Raw genomic sequence first — 7,524 nt, 5'->3', positions numbered from 1 at the left:
AAGAAGGCCAGCATTCGTAATATAGCAATAACCTCGAATTGTAAAAGCTTTATCTTTCAGGACAATTATAAACCAACCGGACGCTTAATTTCAACACCTTGGTCGGTGACACGGGGACTTCCATTAGGCCTACTGCCATTGTACGGCCTCAAAGCCTTATCAAATATCAATACAAACATGTTAAATTGCAACAACCAACTTTGATTTCTTACAAAAACAATTTATACATGAATCACTGGACATACTGTTAATATTTTCAATTCAACCAAGATTTCTGAAAGCTGTTCAAAACGAAACCATATCGTCATACTGTTTCAGAACCACGTTTTCCTCCTCATTGGAGAGCTTTAGAGCGTGCATGACAGACTGCACAGTCGCGTGATTCGTGGCACGGAAACTCTTTCCGGAGTGGGAACGGACAGGAGCTCTTGCAGTAGTAAGCACCCCGTGGAGAAATGATCCAGCCAGCCCAGGCGATTACCTCCGAAGTCCACAAAGAGGGGATCCGCTTGGTGCTGCGCATTTCCGCCTGCTCCTGCTGTCTTGAGGCGATACCTTCGGACTGTCAGGTGTTGCGGCGTGGCTGAAATGTCCGACAAAAATGTAAATGAGAAATAAATATATCAGAATTTTAATCATCTTTGACGGTTACAACAGCAAACCTCCACATTTCTCAGATTATAATTTGATAATTGACAGCCGAGCAATATGGTAGAAATGTCTGGGCTAAACGTTCTATGATGAACTAAGTCCAAATCATAGCAAAGAATCAGAGAAACATTTATTTTCAAAATGTAATTATCCCTGTTTGTTTCGTTCAGACCTGCAAATAGTCATAGGCACATTATTAAATGTAATCATCCCGCACACCAGATTATAAAACATGTAATGAACAAAATGAAAGACAGCTACAAAAGTTAGTGGTCAAAAAGTCGTGGTCGAAAAATACGAGGTCATTTGGCGTTCCATTATAGTGCAAATGAGCTACACCGAGCAGGCTTCGTCCAAGGACGAGGAGGGATGATGACTATTAATCTTTTTTTCTTTCTTCTTTTTTAAAAATCTATTGATGTGAGGTTGAAGGTCTGTAGGCCTTGCACATAGGTGGGTCCATAATGAAATAAATAAAACAAATACTGAGCTATATTTTATGCTAAAAAACACATGAAATAGTATTTTATACTAAAACAATTGCTCAGAGAAAGAGATTTAAGTCATTAACAAATAATTTTAAAAATCGCAAAAAGATAGTGGTCAAAATGAGATTGACACTCCTGTATTCAATGCCCATAGCAAAAAAAAGCTCTATTGTCACATACACTAGATAGATGCAGTGAAATGTGTTGTTTTCCAAGGTCAGCCACAGTAGTATGGTGACCCTGGAGCAACTATGGTTAAGTGCCTTGCTCAAGGGCACATCGACAGATTTTTCACCTTGTCACTTGGCATTCAAACTAGCCACCCAACACTTTAATGACTAGTTTACCTGCCACCCACTCTTCACCAAGTACCAGGACATTTTAGCCAAAAACCTGCTTGCCTCTGCCAGGAGGCTGACACTTGGCCGCAAGTGGATCTTCCAGCAACACAATAACCCCAAGCATTATTTTTATTTTTATTTCACCTTTATTTAACCAGGTAGGCTAGTTGAGAACAAGTTCTCATTTGTAACTGCGACCTGGCCAAGATAAAAACATAGCAGTGTGAACAGACAACATAGAGTTACACATGGAGTAAACAATTAAACAATTAACAAGTCAATAACACAGTAGAAAAAAAGGGAGTCTATATACATTGTGTGCAAAAGGCATGAGGAGGTAGGCGAATAATTACAATTTTGCAGATTAACACTAGAGTGATAAATGATCAGATGGTCATGTACAGGTAGAGATATTGGTGTGCAAAGAGCAGAAAAGTAAATATATATAAAAACAGAATGGGGATGAGGTAGGTAAAAATGGGTGGGATATTTACCGATAGACTATGTACAGCTGCAGCGATCGGTTAGCTGCTCAGATAGCAGATGTTTGAAGTTGGTGAGGAGATAAAGTCTCCAAATTCAGCGATTTTGCAATTCGTTCCAGTCACAGGCAGCAGAGAACTGGAAACGAAAGGCGACAAATGAGGTGTTGGCTTTAGGGATGATCAGTGAGATACACCTGCTGGAGCGCGTGCTACGGATGGGTGTTGCCATCGTGACCAGTGAACTGAGATAAGGCGGAGCTTTACCTAGCATGGACTTGTAGATGACCTGGAGCCAGTGGGTCTGGCGACGAATATGTAGTAGGGCCAGCCGACTAGAGCATACAAGTCGCAGTGGTGGGTGGTATAAGGTGCTTTAGTGACAAAACGGATGGCACTGTGATAAACTGCATCCAGTTTGCTGAGTAGTGTTGGAAGCAATTTTGTAGATGACATCGCCGAAGTCGAGGATCGGTAGGATAGTCAGTTTTACTAGGGTAAGTTTGGCGGCGTGAGTGAAGGAGGCTTTGTTGCGGAATAGAAAGCCGACTCTTGATTTGATTTTCGATTGGAGATGTTTGATATGAGTCTGGAAGGAGAGTTTACAGTCTTGCCAGACACCTAGGTACTTATAGATGTCCACATATTCAAGGTCGGAACCATCAGGGTGGTGATGCTGGTCAGGCGTGCGGGTGCAGGCAGCGAACGGTTGAAAAGCATGCATTTGGTTTTACTATTAATCAAATTACACAAATAAACGGTTAATTGACCACTAAATAAACATGTTGCAATGGCCATCTCAGTCTCCGGACTTGAACCCCATTGAAACCGGTGGTTTGAATAAGAGAAAGGCAGTCCATACCCGCAGACTAAGGATATCAAGGATCTGGAAATGATCTGCATGGGGGAATTTCCCTCCCAATGTGTTCTCAATCTCATAACACATTTTAGAAATAAGATCAGGGTTGTTATCCTAACAAAAGGAGGGTGATTGAGTATTGAAAACAGGGTGTCAATACTTTGACCACTTTTTCTTTGAGGAATTGTATTAGTATATCAGAATATAATTGCATACAATATAGCTCAGTATTTGTATTATGTTGCTCATCTTTATCAAGGGTGTCAAATATTATGTACCCCACAGTTGTTCTGTGTCTGAATTTATATAAAAAATGAAATTCTGACCAGCTAGTTTACCTTGATTTAGTGATCGATTTGTGGTTGAGCATCTTCCATCGCCTGAGAATATAACTACTGGAGGTGGGCATTCTCCTCGGGTGATTCTCTCTGTCTCTCAGAAAACGGCAGGACTGACTCAATCCACTTACCCGATGGCAGTGTAATACCAACCTGAATCCCATTATTCTCCTCGCTGTTGCGAATCCTGCAAATCCACTTGGACACCTGTCATTGGGGAAAAAAATATGCGATTAAAATATTGAAAAAGTCGTGTTTAAATATGATTTGCTGAGATAAAACGTGACGCGATATTCTTACCGTTTGTGTGACGTTGAAGACTTTCCATCCCTAAGTGTATACAGGTAACAGTCTTGACGTGATTAGATTCCATCTCCAAGGTTTCGCTCTGCTGTCTAACACATAGAGGTCTACCTGTGCGCAAAACATGCATTAGGCTAAACCGCACACTAATTATATCGAGTTTTCTCAACACGGTTAAAAGTCTATATTTCCAACTAACCTTGTAGAAATGGGGTCCATTATGACTTCCCAAGGAAAAGTCGTTTTTTTTTGCCTGAACCAGTGAATTTATACATAGATCGTTCTCTAATCTCTACCAAATGAGAATACATTTAAGAAATTACACCTTCCACCAACATGCATAAAAATAATAATAATGAATTGTGTTAAATTAACAAGTCTGCAAGTTTTCCCCTTCAAGATAATTTAAGTATTTTTCTTCATTATTTTCAAACATGCTTGGGCACAAAAGTAACATCAGCCGTGCGTAAGTATGCGTTTGTTGATAACGCACCTCTGTGCTGAACAAGTCCAGCATGATCTGGGATGCCTTTTTTATGAGGCATTGAAGAACTCTGGATTTATCAACTCGTCAATCTTCTTAGCCGACTATTATATCCAAACGGTTGTCTTTCCCAACAGTTTCGCTGGATTCTTCGTCTAATGATATAGTTAAACATGGCCACGGTTCTACGCTGTAATATGAGGACGAGACAGACGCATAATGCTTGTAATATCATTCAAGCGATAGCCTACTGAGTCCGAATGGTTATGGGTCAGTGATTAAGCTATCACCGCTGTTGGTAGGCACTGTACTGAGTGTGATGGACGATTGGAGTTCTATGAATGAATGTATAACGGATTTAAATACTGAAGTAGCACCCCCTCAAACAGACAATTAATAATTTGACCAACAGATTGCATGTTGGCCCAAATAAGAGGGTAATTTGACCTATTCGTCTGACCCAACCGCTTTCCATTTTCACAAAAGATACATTATAAAAGTGTTATGAAATCGAATGGAAATTGAAAACTAAACTTGATAAGACAGGACGTGATAAGTAAATAACTAGGCCTGTTGATCTCTCACATTATACCTTCATTTTAAGAGATTCTATGGTTTAGATTGTTCACGCTGCGAGTAGCAAAAAGACGAAATGACGTCCTCGCATCATGAACTAGAAGACAACTTTTTTTCTCAGTATGTTCTCGCTGATTTCTGTAGTGTGTTTTCAGTTATCTGTATCGAGGCCAGTTGGCCCTCAAATGAACGAGTACACAAACCTTTGACGCAAATGAAAACGGAGGTTTTCTTTGTCCTACGCCGGACTCTCCGTTTGGGCATTGTCTGTTGATTGACTCACAGGATGACGTACTAACGAATGGAGGTGTCACCAAATCCAATGATCTGTGTATACGCATTTTAAATGATTCGTGGATTGTCTTCAATCAAGGGTGATGAAGAAAACAAATTCTTAAAATCATCTCACTGATCAATGGGGCTTCCACTTACAGTGTATTTAATCAATTCAAAGTCATCTGCTACAAAATGATGATCCCCTCATTTGGAGGCAATTATTATCAGTCACGGGCCTTGTTATTACGCACTTGGGCCCGCACGTGACCGTCCATGGGCAGATGATGTCTATGCGGATTTATTGAATTGGTTCTTGGTTGAATTGCCAGTAGTCTCATCTATGCAGTAGATGGCGCCATTGGCAAAGCATAAATTGGTGCTTGTTGCTCACTTTGCATGAGCCTCTGACGTAATCATATTAGGGGATCCTTGTCACGGGTGGGCAATAACTTAGTAAAAATATTGCACATTTCCCTCATTAACCGATCTGTCAATTCATGATCATTCATGTTAATAACATAACACTTTATTATTGGAAATTAGCATATTTCAGCACATTTGGATAGCCTGCTTGTAGGAGAGATGAGATTGAAAATTGTACAACAGTTACAGACCTGCCTATGGCAAGGTCCAAGGTGAGGTGTGGGCCTGTAACAGTCAGGAGTCTCCCACAGGGCTGCAAGGTCTAACCCCCCAAAATAGGGGCACTGGGGCAGGGTGCTAGAGGCTACATCTGAGAGCACTACCCATGTGTTAATGACCTCCCCTGTCCCCTCTATGTTAAACACTTCTGTAGGCCAACCAAAAACACATGGAAATAATTGTAAAACTAATGTGAGTGCTGATGTTGTTCTATTAGATATGTGAGTAGAAAATACAATCGTTGCTAAAGTGGAAACATACCTTCACGGCATGGTGTTTTGTGTTCTTAGTGACTCCATTCTCTGTGACCTAAAAGTAAGTGCAGGACAGGGGTCTTGAGGTCAAACGTGGTTCAATGGGGCGAGAGAAGCCCATTAGGTTACAGAAGCTACAGACCCTTTTCCTCATTGCTCTTAGTCACAGTTTTCCCCTTGTTTGTCAAGTTGAGCAACTTTCCTTTGATTAGTCTCCCTCTTATCATATAAATGTGTTTATATGTTTATGAAGGTGTTTCCTGAGTATAGACATACTGTATTTGTGACTGTGTAAAAAGGGTAATGTGAAATAACTCACTTTTTGTACATTGTGCTGGTCCGTACAATTGACCTTATTTTAGCACCCAAAAAACGTAATACTTCCAGATCAACTGTAATATCAATACCATTGTAAAGCACAATTTCTCCCGTTTCCAACAAAATCAATGATGAGACCCTTCATGATGCCCATCTCTGCATGATTCTTGAAGGCAATAACCTCCATCGGGTCTTTTTAAAAATGGCGGGTGGGGAAGCAAAACCTAGTGATAGTGAGAAGGAGAGATGTCGTGTGGGGAAACGGCTTTTTCACTCGATCTGTCCAACTCATCACCTTATCGCCTTTAAAATGTAAATAAAACACTATAAAGAGTTTATATAATGTGTCATTACATACCTATTTGAAGGTTTGTGTCGAATTTTAATCAGATTTTTAGGGCGGTGCTAAAGTGATCTTCAGAAGTAAACAGCGGCTGTTGAGAGTCATGATAGCTTGCAGTGATGATACAAAAAATGACGAGGTATCTCCTTACCCTGTCCCTGTCCCTTTCTTGTTTTTTAAATGGTGAGAGAAGTGCTCCACCTGGTGGAGAGAGCCTGTAAGACAGAATGAGTTGCTTTATGCTTGCTGTACGTTATGGCATGGCACGTCACGATGTAACGTATAGCGTCGGAGGGTCCGTTCTTTTCAATACTATAGAGCCATTACCATGTCCAATCAACGCTTGGATAGAAAAACCTAGTTCACACCCCCGATTTTGATGTCAAAACAGTCGCTACAGTCACATTAATTTTCTTTGCAGCCTTGTTTAAATGTCGCGGTTGCGCACATTTGTTCAGAATGGGGTTAGCGCACGTTAACGTCTCTGGGCAAGAAGCAGCGAAGTTATAGAATGCAAAATCAGGTGTAGGTTTGTTAAATGAGTGATACAAAATGAAGCTTGGCAAAAGTATTTTGGAAAATATTCAAAACAACAGTCAAAACAAACTAAAAATACATACAAAATTATTTAATGGATTAGGCCTAAATAGGCATTCCTGCCAATACATGTGGGCCTACCAGGACCTGACCAGCCTCCCCATGAGGAACTTATTTCAACACTGGTAAAGGCCAAAAACAGCAAAACACAGGTAAATATATATTTGGACCCCAGCCATTATACCAATGTGCCCACAATCTAATTACATATTTAAAAAATATACAAGCCCAGCACAATCCCACAACACACACTTATCATAATAAGTTGTCTAGACCATACACTGGGTAAACACATTTTCATCATACATTTAGAGTACTCTTATCACACAAATTAGTTTCACATAGGCTTCATTTCAAACAAAACAGAGTGGGGCGCACACCCGTTTTGGCCACAAATACTGGCACTCATCCGCATGCGCTCTAGACACAGTGGAGTAGGACTACAGGTCAGCATGCACAGCAACAATCGACGATACAGTATGTAATGAGATGACATGAGATAAAGGAAACCTCTCCCTGCTAAGTGTTTGGGAATGTTATTGAGCCTTTAAACACTGCATCCACTCGGATAA

General features: G+C 40.5%; 1 long non-coding RNA gene across 3 annotated transcripts; it reads right to left on the bottom strand.

The window, feature by feature from the left end:
- Positions 1 to 499: 499 nt before the first annotated feature.
- On the bottom strand, positions 500 to 4,760 carry LOC124039260. 3 transcript variants are annotated; one of them, XR_006839535.1, is made up of 4 exons: positions 4,726 to 4,760; positions 3,460 to 3,573; positions 3,313 to 3,366; positions 500 to 583 (listed from the first exon to the last, which is right to left on the bottom strand). It is a non-coding gene; the product is annotated as an uncharacterized LOC124039260 (long non-coding RNA). The 3 variants fall into 3 exon arrangements; XR_006839536.1 differs by having other exon boundaries at positions 3,460 to 3,569; positions 4,726 to 4,756; XR_006839537.1 differs by lacking the exon at positions 4,726 to 4,760 and adding an exon at positions 3,956 to 3,997 and having other exon boundaries at positions 3,460 to 3,569.
- Between the last annotated feature and the right edge of the window lie 2,764 nt (positions 4,761 to 7,524).

This window comes from Oncorhynchus gorbuscha, linkage group LG07 (assembly GCF_021184085.1).
Source record: "Oncorhynchus gorbuscha isolate QuinsamMale2020 ecotype Even-year linkage group LG07, OgorEven_v1.0, whole genome shotgun sequence".
NCBI lineage: Eukaryota > Metazoa > Chordata > Actinopteri > Salmoniformes > Salmonidae > Oncorhynchus > Oncorhynchus gorbuscha.
Note: the sequence above shows the minus strand (reverse complement) of the source record. Positions and strands in the feature narration are given on the sequence as shown.